At 37.9% G+C, this 20,257-nt stretch overlaps 1 long non-coding RNA gene across 4 annotated transcripts in view; it reads right to left on the bottom strand.

The window, feature by feature from the left end:
• Positions 1–20,257, bottom strand: part of LOC106834798 (uncharacterized) — a 26,341-nt gene extending 6,084 nt beyond the window's left edge. Inside the window, exons 1-3 of one of the 4 annotated variants that reach the window (XR_011504724.1) lie at positions 20,074–20,257; positions 12,533–19,288; positions 7,293–7,390 (exon numbers count right to left, since the gene is read on the bottom strand). This is a non-coding gene — a long non-coding RNA (uncharacterized lncRNA). Of the gene's footprint in view, positions 1–6,480; positions 7,391–12,532; positions 19,289–20,073 lie in introns of those variants that run through there. The other 3 variants (XR_011504725.1, XR_011504722.1, XR_011504723.1) reach the window with 3 other exon arrangements.

The following is a 20,257-nucleotide window of genomic DNA, read 5'->3' as shown; positions in this document are numbered from 1 at the left end:
ATGCAAGGTATATACAAGTGCTAAGTAAGTGGTGCTGAAATGATGGATTTTAGAAAGCCAAGGAGGAAAACAAACGAGCTACTACAATCGGGGGAAGATTTGGAGATGGGATGTGTTTTGAGCCAGCTCTTGAAGGAAAGGGCACCACTTCAAAAGACAAAGTAGGGCATGTTAAGCAGTGCAAGTTCACTCAAACCAAGCAGGGGGGATCAATATCATGTAAGTAAAGTAGGCAGAATTAAATGTAAATGATGGACTGATTGATTGATTGATTGATTTTTTGGTGAGGAAGATTGGCCTTGAGCTAACATCTGTTGTCAATCTTCCTCTTTTTTTTTCTCCCCAAAACCCCAGTACATAGTTGTATATCCTAGTTATAAGTGCTTCTAGTTCTTCTCTTTGGGATGCCACCACAGCGTGGCTTAATGAGCAATGTGTAGGGCTGCGCCCAGGATCCAAACAGGTGAACCTCGGGCTGCCGAAGCAGATGAACTTAACCACTACACCATCAGGCCAGCCCCTAAATTAGACACTGCAATCAGTATATCTATTTGATGAGAATAGTAGAAATAATAAAAATGGCTAACTATGACAGACTGTATTTTCCAAAAATGAATGCAATGAATAGCAACAGCAGTCCCACATGTTCCAGAAACTTCCAGCCCCCATCAAATGGTAGAGTCTATTTCCGCACCTGTTGAGTCTGGGGCTCCTGACTACTTAACCAATAGAGCACAGGAGAAGTGATGCTATATAATTTCCAAAGCTAGGTCAAAAAATGATACAGCTCTGCCTGCTTCTCTCCTAGATCACTCACCCTTGGACCCTGGCTACCATGTTGTGAGGGAGCCTAGGCCACTTGGAGAGACCACATGTAGGTGTTCCAGTTAACAGTCCCAGGATATCTCTGTTGACAGCCATAATCAATCAAGACACATGAGCGCATGAAGATTCAGATGATTCCAGCCCTCAGACTTGGAGTCTTCCAGTTGAGGCACCAGATGTCACAGAGAAGGGACAAGCCATCCTCACCGTACTGTGTCCAAATTCTTAATCCTCATACTCCATGAGCATAATAAATGATTGTTTCAGGCTAATAAGTTTTGAGGTAATTTGTTATATAGCCATAGTAACTGGAACACTAACATTGAGTCATTACCAGGTGCCATGTACTGTGTTTGATCTTATATTTTATATCAGTCAGCTATTTCTGTGTAACAAACCACCCCAAACTTCAGTGGCTTAAAATAGTATTTTTTTATTATTATAGCTCACACATCTGTGAGTCTATTGAGGATAGGCTGACCTAGGCTGGGCTCGCTCATATGTCTACGTGTTGGCTAGGAGCTCTGCCCTCCACTGGGCTTGGCTGGGGCATCTTAGCTAGAACAGATCTGCTCTATGTGTCTCTTATCCTCTTCTTGGACCCAGGAGGCTTGCCTGGATATGTCATTTTCATGGAGAGGCAGCAGTACAAGAAAAGAGCAGGAAAACATAAGGCTTCTTGGGGCCTAAGGTTGGAAATGGCCCACCATCACTTCTACCAAATTCTACTGGCCAAATCAAGTCACATGGCCAGGCCCACATATAAGGGGTAGGAAAATAGACTCCACCTATTTATTGGACTGCAAAGTCACAGATAAAGTGTATGCACATAGGGAAGGGTGAAGAATTGGAGCCATTAATTCAATGCATTAAATATTTAATCTTCATAATTATCAAGTAGGTACCACTGTTATTCCCATTTCATTTATTTCACTGACAAATAAACTGAGGTTCAGAGATTTTAAATAATGTGAGTTAACAGAGTTTCTGGAACTTCTGGTGAGACTGATGCTGTCTCATCACTGCAAACTGTCTAAGAGACTGTAGGGGAGGAAGACATTTCCTCTACCTTCTCTGGGTTCGTCTGGCCGGAGACTGAATTAAATTCACATGAGACAGAATAGCAAGAGAAAATTAAACAAAGCTTTATGAGGACCATGGCCTGGGGCCTTTCTTCCTGAAGGAAGAAAGGGCACCGAAGAAGTGGGGTGCACGAAGTGGTTATATGCCCCCAAACAGGATGTTTCACATATGATTGAAATGTCCCTCCCACAATAGTCACAAGATTGCCCTGTTGGCACAGTGCTTGATGGACACAGCAGGTAGTGGGTCTGCTATCTCGGAGGGCGTAGCAGGAGGCAAGTCTATTGTCTCAAGCTGGGTGGTCACAGGTGAGCGCAGCAAATCAGTTTCTAGCCTAAGGAAAGATGCTTAATCCTTAAGGAAATAAAAATGTTGGGAGGGGGAGGGAAGTTGCACCTTTATCTCAAGGGCCTTTGTTCTTGTCATAGTAAATGTTTTAAAGCAGATATACAATGTGTGCTCAATGGCCACAGTCAGGCCCTTTTGGAAAAAAATAGCAAAGTCAGGCTGAATTAAGTTTACACCAAATGGCTTCCTCACGTACACCAATATATCCTATTGCTTGCCATTTCTATTTGTCAGTGTATACATGGGAGTTGCTCAGGCAAGCTGAGCAACTCGCCAAAATGGCTGAAACCACCACAGCTGAAATATCATATCCAGCTGAAGACAAAGGAGGATGTTGGGGGTGGGGGGAGTCAGTTACAGGAGGTTACCAGACAAGCACAATAAACAAATGCAGATTTAAGTCCTTGCCTTCCCCATTGATTAAGAGTTTCTAGAGATAAGGTCAAAGAGACATATCTTGGGGTAGCCAATTCCAGGCCCCTACAAGACCAAACTTGCTCATCCCTTTAGCTGCCAAACCAGAGTTGGCTGTAAGAGTGCTGGGTTACTCACTCTTCCCATCTTAAACCAATTCCTGACCTTCCTCTAATTGGCTCTCAGGATCACTAGACCAAAATATCTCACATTTCCACTTTCCTCAGGCACCACTAGAAGTCCAAATCCTTTTCACCATACCACCCCAATTCATCCATGAATATAACCGCCTCTCCCTCTCCTCCCTAACTCCCTGAAGCCTTCCTGTGCCCTCTGAGACACATGACCTGTCATCAGTACTATGATATTCTTTCTGAACATTCCTTGCACTTCCATGTCCTGACTGAAACCCACTTATCTCCTCAGGACACAAGACAGTAATTGAAGCTGCATAAAAAAATAAAGATCTCAGTAAAGGTAAATACATGGGCAATTGTAAAAGCTAGTATTACTGTAACAATGGTTTGTGACATGATTTAAGAGATTAATACATTTTTAAAGGAACAATTATTAGTCTAAAATATAGTATTATTGTAACTTTGGTTTGTAACTTCACAGTTTGTTTTCTACATAATTTAAATGACTAATGTATTACAAAGAATTATTAGTTTATGTTTTCAGACACCAGTGCATAAAGATATAATTCTGTGACATCAACAACTCAAACCAGTGGGGCCAGAGCTGTAAAGGAGCAGAGTTTTGTATGTTACTGAAGTTAAGCTAGTATACATTCATATCAAAGTGTTATAACTTCAGTATGTAAAATTTAAACCACAAAGAAAATAGCTATAGAATATACATAAAAGGAAATGAGAAAGGAATTTAAACATTTCACTGTAAAAAAATCAACTAAACACAAAAGAAAACAGTAACGCAAGAAATGAGGGACAAAAAATGCTATAAGGTATATAGAAAATAAATAGTAAAATGACAGAAATCCCCCCATATTAGTAATTACTTTAAAAGTAAATAGATTAAACTCTCCAATAAAAGACAGAGATTGGCAGAATGGATAAAAAACATGATCCAACTATACGCTGTCTATAGGAGACTCACTTTAGATCCTAAAACATAAATAGGTTAAAAGCAAAAGGATGGAAAAAGAAATTCCATGCAAATAGTAACCAATAGAAAGTGGAGTGGCTATACTAATATCTGACAAAATAGGCTTTATCATAAAAGGTTATAAGAGACAAAGAAGGATATTATATATTCATAAAAGGTTCAAAACAGAAAGAAGATATAATGATTATAAACATTTACACATCTAACAATAAACCATCAAAATATTTGAAGCAAAACTGACTGAATTTAAGGGAGACATAGACATTTCACAATGATAGTTGGAGACTTCAATACCTCACTCTCAATGGATAGAACCACCAGACAGAAGATGAGTAAAGAAATATAGGACTTGAACAACACAGTAAACTAACTAAATCTAAAAACATATACAGAACACTCTACCAACAACAGAATAAATATTGTTCTCAAGTACACATGGGACCTTTTCCAGGATAGACCTCACCAAAACAAAACAAAACAAAACAAAACAAACCCAGGTTAAGATGGTAAATTTTATGTTATGTATGTTATGTTAAAATAATCGGGAAAAAATCATTTGACACTATTTCCCTCACCAAATACAATCCCATTTCTGCACTTTCACAACGAAGCTTCTCAAAAAGTTGTCTGTATTCGCTCTCACCATTTTCTTACTCATTTTCTTCTCAGCTCACTCCAATTTATCTCCCATCTCAATCACTACACTATAATGGCTTTTGTCAATGTCCTCCAACTTGACAAATCCAAGATCTTTTCTATCTTTATCTTACATGCTTTTCAGTAGCCTTTGACAGCACTAACTACCCTCTTCTTCCTGAAACATACTCTTCCCTTGGTGTCTGTACTCATCCCCTATTCTTACTCCCATTCTCCTGCTCCTTCCCAGTCTTGTTTTTTGGTCTTTCTCCTTGGTCCATTCTCTAAATATCAGAATGCTTCTACTTTCTCCCCTTACACTGCTCACATGATCTCACATATTCCCATGGCTGTAAATAAATACCTGTATATGCTAAATGATTCCCAAATCTTTAGCTCCAGGTCGGCTTGCTGAGATCTAAACTTGTATTCAACTGTTTATTTTGTGTCTCCACTTGGGTGTTCAACAGACCTCTAAACCTAACCCAAACAGGACTTTTCCCACCCAAATGTGTCTTTCCTTCACTTTTCCCCAACCTTAGTAAAGGGCGCCAATATCCTCCCATTTACTTAACAGAAACCTATGAGGCATCTTTGATTGCTCATTTTTCTCAAATCCCATGTGCAATCCAAAGCAAGCCTTTTGGGATCTCTTTTCAAAATATCTGATGAATCTTTCTATCTCCACTATTCTCACCTGGATTTCTACAATTGCCTAACATATTATATAATATGTTATTTATCTTGTCTATTGTCTGTCTCAACAGCCTCATGAGCTTCATAAATGAAGGGAATTTTGTCTGTTTTGTTCTGTGCTGTACCCATATGGCCTAGAATAGGGCCTGATGTGCCATAAATATTTTTTAAGTGAATGGAGGAAAAGTCTAGTGGGAATCAGACATGCAAAAATATTATAATACATTTTAAAAATGGGAATATGTTCAAAATTTATACAAAATGTAATAAATTTTATACAATTTATACAGGCCTTGGTAATTAGGGATAGCTTTAGTCTTTCTCTTTGTATGGAGGAAAAATAAGTAAAAGAAAAAAGAATATTGTGAAAATGTTTATCTTAATTTTCCCTTTAAAATATATGTTTAAACAAAATACACAAGTAATTACGTCAAATCTTATTACTTTCCAAGTAATTAAAAAATAAAGAGATATAATGTAGGGTGAAATGATGGAAGGAATTAAAGCTTTCAAGAGCTGGATTTCTCCAGAATGGAAGAAAAGATAAAGGTGAGTGGAGAAGGACATTATAAGTGTGTAGTGTGAAAAAAGACACAGAAACAAATTTTAAAAGACCAAGAACTCCTGTTTCTGGAGGAATGGGAAAGGAGGTTGGTCTCAACTTTATAGGACAGCTAGGTGGGACCTTATGAAGTCAGAGAGATCGGGGGACAACCTATTGGGTGGGTAACTTGTGACTATCAATTAGTATTTAACATGTACAAATCCTAAGACCCATTAACGCCATTTCTAAGAATCTATTCTACAAACATAACAAAAGTATATAAAGGGGCATGCACAAGGATATTGTCGCAGCAATGTTTAAAATAGCAAAAAAGGAAACAGCCTAACTGCATCTACAGGGGAATAATTAAATAAATTACTGTATAGCCATACTATGAAATTCCATGTAGCCATTAAAAACACCTGAGACAGCCTGAAATTTACTAGTCTAGAAAGAGGTCTGTGATATACTGAGTCTTTGAAACAAGCAAGTTGTTTATAAAATTTAAGGCATGATTCCATTTTTATAAAAAACAAAATGTACTTGTATTTACCTACATATGTCTATCTAGAAATGTCTTGCAAGGATAGGAAAAACACAGGTGTGATTGAGAGATGTGAGTGGAGAGACAGAAATACAGGTGTTTCATCTTTTATTTTATATTATTTTTATTTGATGGCTTTTGGTAATTTAACTGTTCTTGTTTTTTCGTTTTTTCCCCCAATAAAACAGTTTGGAAATGTCATGATTGGTTAAGGATAAAGGTAAGAGGGCTAAATAAGGAGACTAAGAACATACTGAGATTTTGAAAATGGTCTTTATTTGATAATCATGATCCAAGCACATTTTTAAAAGGACAGAAATTCTGATTTGATTTTTTAAGCCAATATTGGAAGGATGAAAATACATTAAGGTTATTACAAAAAGGTTATGTTTGGTATTCTGTAACTATTGTATTGAAAAGGAAATAAAAGCAAAAAAGAAAGAGAAACAGTGAGAAGAGAGAAGGAAAAAGAGAAGGAAGTTGAGGGAAAAGGAGAGTTAGAAAGGAGTTTGGACTTGATTGTGTTGTTGGTTGCTAAAATTAGAGAGAATTAAGAAGCAAATAAAAATTAAGAAGCTTTGAAAATAAAACCATTGTTAGTGATAAATATCACTAAGGATGCTACAAAATATATGAAGAAGAAAGGAAACACCACTGTAAGGACTGTGGTTTCCTAGTCCTGTGTTCTCTCTGGGCTCAGGTGTAATTTGCCATCTTGTGGCCAGATAATAGTATTGATGTTTATCACACACACTATGATATATCTGAAGGCTGAACATCTATCATTTTAATTTAAGATTTATTGAGGAATGGTAATGCATTCTACATGTGACAAATGAGCAATTATATCTCTTGACAGGAAATTTATATAAAGCGTCTAGTTTTAAACAATCTGAGTCATTTCAGGAAACCAATGTTTTTCATCTGACGTAGCAACAGAGAAATCAGTTATTCAAATGATTTAACCTCAAAGAGACTGGTAAAAAATTTACTAATCTAGAGTGTAGTTTGTGTTTTAACTCCAACTTGGAATTGCTTTCTTTTTAGATTCAAATTTTACAGATGGAAGAAACTTACACATCCAAAATATAGACATGGGTTTGCTTAATTAGTGAACTCAGTTCAGAAGTGTGTTCTGTTTCCTAATGTTGCTCCGCTCCACTGCACAACACGATCTAGACAAAGACAAAATAGAACCCATTTAATTTTCTGCACCATCAATATTATTATTGTTGTTGTTTACTGAGGACCTACTTTGTGCCAATCACTGTGCTGAGGGGCTTGACATGGATTATCTCTTAATTCTCACACAACTCTCCAGAGCAGGTTAATATTACTAACTGCCATTTTACAGATGAGGTAACTTGCCCATGATCAGAGCAAGGAAAAGCATCTTGGTCTATTGACTCCAAAGCTCTCACTCTTGGGTACTTGCTATACTACTACGCCTGTGAATATACACTGCCTCTTCCAATTTATTGTGTGATGACATTGGCACAGGCCCAAGTTAACTTATTTTTCCATCTACATAATGGGAGTGATACTACTGGCCCATTAGGTAAAATAGAAAGAATTCCCCTTTCCAATGTTCTACCACTAAAAATGGCCACCCTTCATTTTCTTGTTTTACAAAAGCATTTAAAATATAATTATAAAGCTAGACAGAAATGTTTTGATTATAGAGAATCTTGCTAGAAAACGACTGTTCTCACCAAATTCAATAATTGAGTAAGTGCTATTTGGAATGAGAAATGGACGATTCTCAACTGATGCAGAAGCAGAGACATCAGTTATTTAAATAATTTAATAAACACTTTTTGATGATGCTTTAATGAAGGCAACTATACTTAATCAGGGCAAAGTCTCAGTTTTAAGTCTCAATTTTGTATACACTATAGAGTTTCTCTTCTTCTCCCAAATGAAATTTAATACATTATATAATTGACATATATTTGACAAACTTAAGGAGCAACATAATTTGATTAAAAACCTTCACATTCTCTGGCTGGCCTGGTGGCGTAGTGGTTAAGTTTGCATTCTCTGCTTCGGTGACTGGGGTTTGCCAGTTTGGATCCCAGGCACGGTCCTATGCACCACTTGTCAAGCCATGCTGTGGCAGGTGTCCCACATATAAAATAGAGGAAGATGGACACAGATGTTAGCTCAGGGCCAGTCTTCCTCAGCAAAAAGAGGAGGATTGATGGCGAATATTAGCTCAGGGCCAATCTTCCTCAAAAAAAAAAAAAAAAAAACAAAAAGAAAAAAATCTTCACATTCTCCAGGATTGATAGCTTCTTCTTTCTAAGACACATGGTAAGAGCCTTGAATTTGTACCTCTAAAATTTCACAAGTAAACAGCAATACGACCTTGGCCAAGTCACTGCTTAACCTGAGTGTCAGTTTCCTATACATAATAAAGGGATAATATTACTTATCTCATTGGACTGTTACAAGCTTTAAAGGAGGTACTGAAAAGTATGACTAAAGCTTTTAAAGTAAATCCAGTATTATTATTATTGCTTCTCAACTTGGCAGAGAACACAAAACAGCAAATTCCTTATCTTTTTTTTAATCTCCATTTTTCCTGTTTAAACATCCATTCTTTTTGCCTACTGGCTATCTCATTACTTTGAAGAACCATCCTTTGAAGAACAAGTGCCTTCTTCTCAAGAAGGTATCTGAACTGCATCCCTTGGTTTCTCACAGAAACCCACGTTAAAAGAAAGACCAGCCCTTGGTATTTAAGCAGACTTCTTAGTTCATTCTGGTTGGAAATCTATAATAATCTTTCTGTGACCTCCCCTTTTATAATCTCTACTACCAGAGGAAGGTAGGTTCTGGAGAAGAACTCAAATTGGCCCATCTAGTTCCAGTGTCAGTAATAATTCTCTAAGATATAGTTTGTAGATTAACTACAGATTTAATTCACCTGTTATGATGTATTTTATTAGAAAGTTGTCTCTGTAGAATTATCTGTCATATCAGAAGCCTCTATCAAGTTGAAGGTACATGGTAAGAAGATAAAGTTCATAGGTAAATCAAAGGTAATTTGGCCACTAGAAGAATATTTTTATAATGTCATCTGAGCAAGCACCTTAATTTTCACCATTTTTAACTGTCCCAAATCATAGCTGTTCAATTTGTGAATCAAGATAAGACATGTAGCTGAGATCCAAGAATCAGAGAAAGAGGAGACCCAGGTAATTAAACATAGTGTTTAATATTAATTACACTTATAACAGTATACCAGACCATCTTGGGAATACCAACTATCTTTCGACTGGAAGACAAGCTGTGAGGATAAAGAACCATTACTGATTATAAAATAAGTCTTCATTGGGCCTATTTTTAATTTTTTCAGTGGAAAACTTCATTTAATTCAATAACTCTTTTAATTCCATCAAGTATTCAGTGAGTCCAAATTTCCAATTATCTTCCCTTTATTAATAATTGTCATCTCTTACAGTTCATTTGAATTAGGACCCAAATGAGTTCCACACATTGTGACTCATACATCCCGTAAGTGCCTTTTAGTCTGCAGGTTCCTCTCTCTCTCCCTGGATTTATTTGTTGAAGAAATTGGATCATTTGTCCTACAGCTTCCCAGGGTTTGGATTTTGCTGATTGTATTACTGATATGTAGCTTAACATGTCTCTGCATCCTCTGTATTTTTTGTAGCTTGTTAGGTGGATCTAGACGTTTGATCACACTCTGGGTTTATATTTTTGGAGGGTGGGGATGGGGGTAAGATTATTTTATAGGTGGCAGCATGTTCTTCATTGGGAAGTACATAATATCTGGTTGTTTGCCTTTTTGTGAATTTGGGAGACCTCAGAGCTAATGCCTCCATCTCTTAATTCGTTAGAGGTTGCAACATGGATAGTCTATCATTCCTTATTCACTTATTAGCTGCAATACTTCTCCTCATCTACTGTATCCAACAACCACAAACTTGGTGGGTTAAAAACAACAGAAACTTATTCTTTCACAATTCTGGAGGCCAGGAGTCCAAAATCAAGGTGTCAGCAGGGCCACACTCTCTCCAGAGGCTTTGGAGAGAATCTGTTCTTTGCCTCTTCCAACTTCCGGTGGCTGCTGGCCTTCCTTGTGGCTGCATTGCTCCAATTTCTACCACTGTGGTTACATTTCCTCTTCCTCTTGTGTCTGTTCACTTCTGTGTGTCCCTTCACTTGTCATTGCATTTAGGGCCTACCAGGGTAATCCAGGATCATCTCACCACAAAATTCTTAATTGAATTACACCCGCAAAGACCCTTTTTCCAAATAAGGTAACATTCACAGTTTCTGGGGTTTAGGACATGGGCATATCTTTTTTGGGGCCACCATTCAACCCACTACATCCACTATTTGGTACTTGATGGTACAGTTCATGTGGGAAAGGCTGGATAAATGTTTATTTATCTTTATTTGCCAATCTTCAAAATGATGAGTTGTTTTCCCAGCATCTTCCAATGGTGACCAATTAGAATTTTCATCTTTTGCTTTTTAGCAGCATTTAAAATTAATGGATTTAATATTTGATGTATTTCAACTTGCTGCAAGTATTATCTTATTGATACTCAAAGTGTCTCATCTTTGGCCAATGGGAACCTCTTCACGTTGGTTCCTAAATTCTCTTGACATGACACTATGGTTTTTGATATTTTCTGTTTTGGGTTGAATTGTGTCCTCCGAAAAAGATATGTTGAAATCCTAACTTCTATACCTCAGAAAGTGACCTTATTTGGAAATAGGGTCTTTACAGAAGCAATCAAGTTAAAATGAGGTCATCAGAGTAAGTCTTAATCCAATACGACTGGTATCCTTATAAAAAGGGGAAATTTGGACATAGAGGCAGACATGCACAAAGGGAAAATAATGTAAAGACATAGGGAAAACGTCATGTAAAGATGGAGGCAGAGATTGGAGTGATGAAACTGCAAGCAAAGGATTGCTGGCCAGCACCAGACGCTGGGAAGAGGCAAGGAAGGATTCTACTCAGAGTGTGAGACAGAGCATGGCCCTGCTGACACCTTGATTTCAGACTTCTAGCTTCCAGAATTGTGAGACAAAAGTTTCTGTTGGTTTAAGTCACCCAGGTTTTTAGTACTTTTTTACAATAGCCCTAGAGAACTAATATACTTTCCTTGCTATCTGTATGAAAAGATATTCTAGACTCATTTTGTATTAGGTTGGGCAATAATCGGCAATTTCACTTGTTTTAAACTAGCATTTTTCTTGGCCCAATCCTAGAGTCAGCAATAGCCCAAAGAGCCCTGAGTCCTTTAAGTGGAAAATGGTATTTTAAGATTACAATCTGGGAGCTAGAGGTGCTCATGGATACTGGGTTGGTCACTCAGTTTAGGCTTTTTCACAGCGATGTATATTTTATGAGCTAAAACATACTGAATTTGAGTTTTTGTCATTTTAAGAGAAAAGACAGGGTTGGCCCTATGGCCTAGTGGTTAAGTTCACATGCTCTGCTTCGGCAGCTCAGGGTTTGCCAGTTATGATCCTGGGCGTGGACCTACACATCACTCATCAAGCCATGCTGTGGTGGCACCCCACGTAGAAGAACTAGAATGACTTACAGCTATGATATACAATTATGTACTGGGGCATTGGGGAGAATAAAAGAAAAAAGAGGAAGATTGGCAACAGATGTTAGCTCAGGGCCAATTTTCCTCACCAAAAAAAAAAAGCATACCTTAAAAAAAAAGAAAAAAGATGTTTCCTGCTCTTGAGCTGGAATCAGAATAAGGCATTTCTCCAAGGAGCATTGGCCTTGAACTACTATAATTTAGGTACTAGGTGTACTTATTGCTACTGGGTTGCTTATTGTTTCTAGGACTTTTCAGAGCCAGGGGGAAAAATTTAAAACAAAATGAATCAAGACACTTCTAATTGAAATTCAGGATTACAGAACTTTTACTTATCCTCTTCTATAAGACATCTTTATTTCCTTTCTCCTATGTTGGTAATCATGCTTCTTAAGAATGACTGAGATGATATGCAGTCATGCATCACTTAACAACGGGGTTGCATTCTGAGAAATCCATCATTAGGAGATTTCATCGCTGTGTGAACATCATAAAATGTACTTACACAAACCTGGATGGTATAGTATACTACACACCCAGGCTATGTGGTATAGCATGTTGCTCCTAGGCTACAAACCTGTATAGCACGTCACTGTACTGAATGTAGGCAATTATAACACAATGGTATATGTGTATCTAAACATATCTAAACATAGAAAAGGACAGTAAAAATACAGTATAAGATTAAAAAATGCTACAGCTGTCTAGGGCACTTACCATGAAGGGAGCTTGCAGGACTGGAAGTTGCTCCAGGTGAGTCAGTGAGTGAGTAGTGACTGAATGTGAAGGCCTAGGATACTACTGTACACTCCTGTAGACTTTATAAATACAGTACACTTAGGCTACATTACATTTATAAGAAAAACTTCTCACTCTTCAATAAAAAATAAATCTTAGCTTACTACAACTTTATTTTATAAATTTTTAAATTTTTTAACAATTTATTGACTCTTTTGTAATAACACATAGCTTAAGGCACAAATGCCCTGTACAGCTGTACAAACATACTTTCTTTCTTTATATCCTTATTCTATAAGCTTTTTCCTATTAAAAAATTTTTTTTTTGCTTTCCAAACTTTTTTGTTAAAAACTAAGACACAAACACACACATTAGTCTACGCCTACAAAGGGTCAGGATCATAAATATCACTGTCTTCCACCTTTATATCTTGTCCCACTGGAAAGTCTTCAGGGGCAATAACACACATGGAGCTGTCATCTCCTATGGTCACAATGCCTTCTTCTGGAATATCTCCTAAAAGACCTGCTGAGGCTACTCTGGAGGAGGTCCCACTCTTTTCAGAAACATGTCCATGGTGGTTTGCTTGGTTTCTTTCTTTTTTCATCACAGATTTCCTTGTAAGCAGATAATGCACCATGAACACCCTTCTGCATTAATGAAAATCCTTTGGTTTGGGGGTCCATGTTTTCAAACTTCTTAAGGAGCTTCTTGAGGTTTGCAAAAGCTTCTGCTAAACTCTTCACTGTGAATTTTCTTGGGGGGGGGGGGTTCCTTCTTTTTCTTCTCTTGTAGTTTCCCTTTCTCTTGCCTTTTCTTCAACTATGCATTCCTGTTCCAGTTCCAACAACTCCTCGTTAGCCAATTCCTCAGGAACCACCTCTAGGAGCTCCTCAACATCATCCTCATTCACACCCAGGTTGAAGCTGTTTGCTATCTCAACCACAGCCTGTTGATTTTTGCAGTCTTCTCATCCTTGTCAAATCCTTTGAAGTCATGAACGAACCTCCTAAGTGTCTTCTTCTGGACGTCATTCATACACTCCTTGGTGACATCACCCCAAGCCTTAGCAAAGTTCTTTTTTTTTTTTTTTTTTAAGATTTTATTTTTTCCCTTTTTCTCCCCAAAGCCCCCCGGTACATAGTTGTATATTCTTTGTTGTGGGTCCTTCTAGTTGTGGCATGTGGGACGCTGCCTCAGCGTGGTCTGATGAGCAGTGCCATGTCCGCGCCCAGGATTCGAACCAATGAAACACTGGGCCGCCTACAGCGGAGCGCACGAACTTAACCACTCGGCCACGGGGCCAGCCCCCTTAGCAAAGTTCTTGATGCAGTCATAGATGTTGTAATCCTTCCAGAATTGCATCAATGTCTTCTTCAGTTGCAGCAATAGCCTTCGCAAAGGTCATCCTCAGGTAGTATGTCTCACCAGCTGCTATAACTCCTTGATCTATTAGTTGGATCAAAGAGGTGGTGTTTGTTTTGCTTCCTTTTGAGATCCTCTTTTGGATCAAAGAGGGAGAAATAACACTCTGATAGTGGGATGAAGAACACCAATAAAGGAGGCTGTCCAGGAGCATTAGAAACGAAAAGCAAAACCTTGAAATGTATGTTATTCTCCAAATAATTCTTCTCCATTTTGCTGGCACAGCAATTCAAGAAGGCATCTTGGAAGAGAAGATGGGTCACCCATGACTTCTTCTTGCTCCTGTAGTCCACTGACAGTGTGTGCTTATCAATATGCTTGAAGGCCCTGGGGTTCTTACTGTGCCAGACCATGAAGAGTTTCAATTTGTAGCCTGCAACATTGTCCCCAAGCAAGACTGTTATCCTGTCCTTACAAGCTTTGGAAACCTGGAATTGACTTAGCCTCCTTTTGGATGAAAGTCCTTTCACGCATCTGTTTCCAGAATAGTGAGGTTTTATCCATATTGAATATTTGCTCTGGCAAGTAATTTTCCTCCACAATCAGCTTATCTAGAGTTTCCAAAAATTCTTCAGCTACTTTCACATCAGCACTCGCAGACTCGCCACTCACTTTCACATTCCGTAATGAATAATGATTCTTGAATCATTTAAACCATCAAGAGCTAGTTGTAAATTCAACGTCATAATTGGGTCTAGCTTTTCTTTCAACATTGCAAACAAACTTTTTGCTTCAGCTGTGATTGTCATGGTGCTCAGAGGGATTCAGTTTTGTGTCTGGTCTTCAATCCAGGTCATTAGAGTTTCTTCATGTCTGATATAGGCCCTTCTTAAATTTTTGTTAGTCTTCTTGCCTTCAATGAAGCAGATCCTTTAACAGCTTCCATCACTTTGTTCTTGTTCTTCAAGATCTAAGTTATGGTGGAATGGGATATGCCTGACTGGTGAGGAACAACCATCACTGATTTTCCACTTTTGTAGTGCTTAATCACTTTTAATTCCGTTTCCAGATCAATTGTTCAACATGGCCTCTTATTGGCAACTTTAGCAGTGCATTTTGTATGCTTAGGGGCCATGACAAAAAAAAACGACACAAGCTTAAATCAAGCACAAGAGAAAATAATGCAATCAAAAGACGTGGTAAACACAAGATGTATGAGGCTGCTCCCAGCATAACACAGCATACTATTTTACAGTAAACTTTTTTTATAAGTAGAAAGAGTACACTCTAAAACAACAGTAAAAAGTATAATAAACACACAAACCAGTAACATAGTCATTTATTATCAAGTATGATGTACCATACAAAATTGTACGTGCTATGCTTTTATATAACTGTCAGAGCAGTAGCTTTGCTTACACCAGTATCACCACAAACATGTAATAAGTAATGTGCTGCAGTATAACATTACGATGGCTATGATGTCACTAGGCAATAGGAATTTTTCAGGCCCATTATCATCTTGCAGGACCACTGTTGTACATAACGTTCATTGTTGACCAAAATGTTATCACGCAGCACATGACTAGATCATATAACTATTCATTTTCTTTATCTCACATTTCACATTAAAAACCCAAAATGCATTAAAAAATTACCACTACCACTACAAATACTAAGAACATTAAATTCTTTTCAAAGTTCTGTCCTATTCTCTAAAGAATATCCCACTACAAATACATACTCAAATTACTGTTTTATAGTCACTTGAAAAAGTTCCTCTCTGTGTGTTATGGAATATATTGATAGGTTGATTTGCTTCACTTTATTTTCAGTTTTGAGATCTCTTTTCAAAAGTTAATTTGGTTTTTAACTTAACAAAAATAAACTTTTTGTTTAAATTTTATTCATTTATTTATTTAAATTACTTTTAGCTTTGAATTTAAAACTCTAAGCTATAAACCTAAAAACGCCTATATTCAAATAAGTCTAGCTTCTATTCCTGTCCTCTTCACCCTATTTTCTCCTTGTCCTTAAAGGTAACCCTCTTTAAAAAAAAATTCATTTACTTTTCTTTTTTTTCATTGTAAGCAAGTGTTTACACATTTTTCTAGTTCCCTTTTCTTAAATGATAGCATACAAAGAACACATTTCACTACTTTGCTTTTTTCACTTAACACTATATTCTGAAGATCATTCCACAGTGGTATATAGATATTCCTCATTCCTTGTTACAGCTGCATTGTACGCCATGTGCGCAAGTGCCGGAATTTATTTAACCAATTTCCTTATAGGCACATGTGGCGGTACTTCCATTCTTTGAGTGTTACTACTTGTAACCCTATTCACTAACCATAATGAATAGTCATGGAAATACACGTTTTCATATTTTTGCCACTATAGTCACGCGCCGCATAAGGACGTTTTGGTCAAGGACAGGCCACACATAGGATAGAGGTCCCATAAGATTAGTACCATATAGCCTAGGTGTGTAGTAGGCTACTCCATCTGGGTTTGTGTAAGCACACCTTATGATGTTCACACAATGACATAATTGCCCAACTACTCATTTCTCAGAATGTATCCTCATTGTTACGCAACACATGACTGTATGTCCATGGGATAAATTCCCAGAACTGGTATTGCCGGGTCAATGGCAAATTCATATGTAATTTTGCCAGATATAATTGAGCACATGTGTAACTAAGCAACTTGATGAATTCCAACCAATAAATCAGCATTCAGCTTAAGGTGTCTGTATCTTATGATAGCATATTATTACTATATTTACATACAAAAAGTGGTAAACTTACCACTTGAGGTATCAAAATTCAGCCAAACTTCTTGTGGATAAACTAATCATCAACCATTAGCATCATTATTAAAATCTAATGGCAGTGTTCTACAAAGTGAGTTAAAAAGACCTTTCCCCTGTTTTGATGTTGATGTAGCTGTTATATGCTTACCCTAAATAATAAAAACATCCACCAAATACTTATTAAAGCACTTTCTAGTACCTTTGATCTTCCCAACAATCATATGCAGTGGTTTTTATTGCATCTTATCAACAGAGAGAGGTTTAGTTACGGCAGAAGGTCTCATAGTAAAGTAACGGCAGAGTTGATCCTGATTCCACAAAGACTGTACTCGGTATACACTTTGTCAATTTGTTTTTGCTAATAAACTGGCTTATATTTTGGTATACAGAAAATAATTGCAAGTTAGTTGGTGTTTTAAGACATGCAGTAGCAATTTCAAACTATAAGTTAGAAGGGAGGAAGAGAATGTTAAACAAAGATTTTTAAAAATCTCTTCCTCACGTTTATAGAAGTAATTTGTATGGTCAGCAATTTCTTCTTACACACTGCACCAAAAATTACTGCACGTGGAAATCAACAGTTTTTTTGTAAAGGCTTAAAAATTAAGTGAAATCTGAATATAGTATAATTTTTTTGTTAGAACTGAAATACATCGGAACTTTCATTATCTTGAATGAATGCTGTTAATTATGCACTATACTTTACAACAGAAACTTTCATTAGTACTAGTAAATTTGAGATATAAGATCTTTCCTCTTTGCTTTTTTATCCTCCAAAAGTATTCATTACTACTGAACATTAAAGGGCCGCATGAGGCCTAAATATGCCAGATAATTAGCTTGATTTATTCATTTATTTGTTTACTATTTAAGAACATGGAGGCTGAAGGGCAGTCATATGAAAGTTTAGTTTATGCCAATTTCCAGAGCAGTCATTTTAGATTTTCTCTCTTCTTGGCACTGTTGCTTAAATAGTTATTTTGACAATAAAACATTTAAACGTTTGGAAATATAATGTTTGGTGTTATCTTGTTTACGGTATATTAAAATTTATCCATTGAATTTTTCCTTTTCTTCTTTTGTTTGGTAGTTATCCAGCGTTTAGGCAGAATATTAATATTAAAAGAAAGAAGTAACTCATCTTCCAACATAAAACATTTTGAAGTAAAAAAAAAAAGATTCATCACAAAGAGAGCACTATTATGTATCTATCTGTCTAAGTATACAGTTGTTACAAAGTATGAGTTTACAAACTGAAAATCCAGTATAAATGTTTCATATATGGTATAAAGAGATGCTAAAATTAGAAAGTTATTTAAGTTTTAGGGCACAAAGAAGAAAAAATTTAGATAAAAACAATTTAAATATGATGCTAAATTCAGTCTTACATGGGAGAAGCTTTCTGTTCACAAATTTTCAGTTTTGTGAATTAAAGATCTGTAGTCTCCAAATTATTCAGACTTAACATTTTGGTGCAAGACGAGAAAATGTCTCTTTCTGAAATGAAACTGATTGGCTGAGATATATTATGACTGAAGGGGTATTACAGCTAAATGGGGGTTGGAAAACAATAAATTTAAATGGAATCCATGATGGTTGGTTAGATGCCAGGCATATTGGGGGAAGGCGGCAAGAAATCTCGGTAAATGTTAATCAACTGTTTAGGCCTTGTTGCAATTTAGCGTGTAAAGAGAAAGTCGGATTCAGAGGAGCCTCCAAGGAGTCCTAAGGTCTTAAGGCGGGCAGGACTGGGTTTGCTGCCTTTTTAATGCAATAACTCTATCTTATTAATTCATAGGTCAGACCCAGTCAGAGCATGTGTGTCATCAATCCCCTTAGGAATAACTGTGTGGAAAGCAAATCTCATGGATTCTTCCCCATGTCCTATACGCAGTGATCTTAAGCTTAACGGATGGCAGAATACTTGATCCTTTAGTTAAGAATACCAAGAGTTAGGGAAGAAAATGGGGCGGAAGGTGAAGGCAAACAGTTTGTAGTATGTACGGAAGGAGGTAACAATAAGTCCTCTTAAGACAACAAGCAGTGAAATTTACCAGGAAAGGTACTGTTCAGTATAACTTTTAGGGCTCATAGTCACTGAATATTAAATGAATTAATAATAATTAAATTATTAAATGTTGATGGAATCATAATTTTACATATCAAGAACAATATGATTTCCTGTGAATTTTTTTTCCTTAAGCACCCCAAAAAGGCATTGGTGCAGGGAACTGAGAAGCAACTGAGTGTTAAGAGGGGAATGGACGATCAGATGATGTTAAAAACAAATCTCAAGGTTAACAGATATTTTCTATACCCATCCACAATCTATCCACAACTTCCCATTTTCCGAGTATTAAAGGCCTCCGCTTTCATTAATCTCTTCCTTTAGGTCCTGGCAGGTTCCATCTTTTCCTCTCTCTGGTAGGATGCCTTTGATATTCTTCAAATCTGGTTTCAGCAGCATAGAACTTTTCACATTTTGTTTTGCTTCCTTTTGAGGCTAAACGATCTCACTTGTTCAGACTATATTCCACATCCCTCGAAATTCCTAAAGACAAGAAAGTTAGGTACTGTGAGTTCTGCCTTCTAAACAAAGCATTCTCTATTCTACGTGAAATGTTAAGATAAAGGCAGATTTGCTCGGGCAGAGCAGGTCAAATGCCTACAGAACTGCACTCCAAGACACGGACATTTTCTGCTCGCAGCGAGAGGCCATGTGAGCTGGTTGGCCAAGGGCAAGTATTTCAGACGTTAGTCACTGCATCCTGGCTTTGAGGAGACAGAATTTTGGCAATATGCTAAAAATCCAGGGAAAGTTATGCTCTCATAACCCTGCGGTCGGTGTTTCCTTTTGCTTTTTTTGGCATTTCCACTACCATCAGGAGTCATTTCATGTATGTGGGCTGCTAAGGGCCGAACCTTTGCGGAACTTCAACACAGAGACTTTGCAGCCGCACTGGTGGAGACAAATAACTCAGCTGGTTTTAGGGGTTATTAATTCTGGAACGTGTTAACAGAGGGCGCAAATCAGCATTCACCCCCTTTAGGAACACGTACACAACTCTGCAAGCGAAACGCCCACCCTCGGCGGAAGGCGCGAAAGCCGTGGAACTCTGGGATGACTCCGCATTTAAAACCCTGCCCTGAGTCCAAGAGCGCCGGGGGCCGGCTGCTGGGCCACGTGACTGATCCTCCTCCGCGGCCATTCCTAGCGAGGCAGCCCACACCGCCCCTTCCCCATTTCCTAGCTCCTCCAGCGCGGGACGGCGCAACAACGCCTGACAAGAGGCGGTCCCAGCAAGCTTTGAACTCGAGTGTCAACAAAACTCACGCCTTTCCGGGAAGGGTCTGCAAGCGCCTCATCCCAAACGAGTTGCCGCAAACTTCCGCCTGGGCGCCAACCACGTGATCACGCGAGACTTGGGGAGGCGGCGGTCCGATTTCGCTACTCTAGTCCCCGGGCTCCGCCTGCCCAGCACCCTCCACGGCGCGTGACGACGCGCCTCGCGGCCGCCAC

This window comes from Equus asinus, chromosome 7, assembly GCF_041296235.1.
Source record: "Equus asinus isolate D_3611 breed Donkey chromosome 7, EquAss-T2T_v2, whole genome shotgun sequence".
In the NCBI taxonomy this organism is placed as follows: domain Eukaryota; kingdom Metazoa; phylum Chordata; class Mammalia; order Perissodactyla; family Equidae; genus Equus; species Equus asinus.
This window is presented reverse-complemented; position numbering and strand designations above follow the sequence as displayed.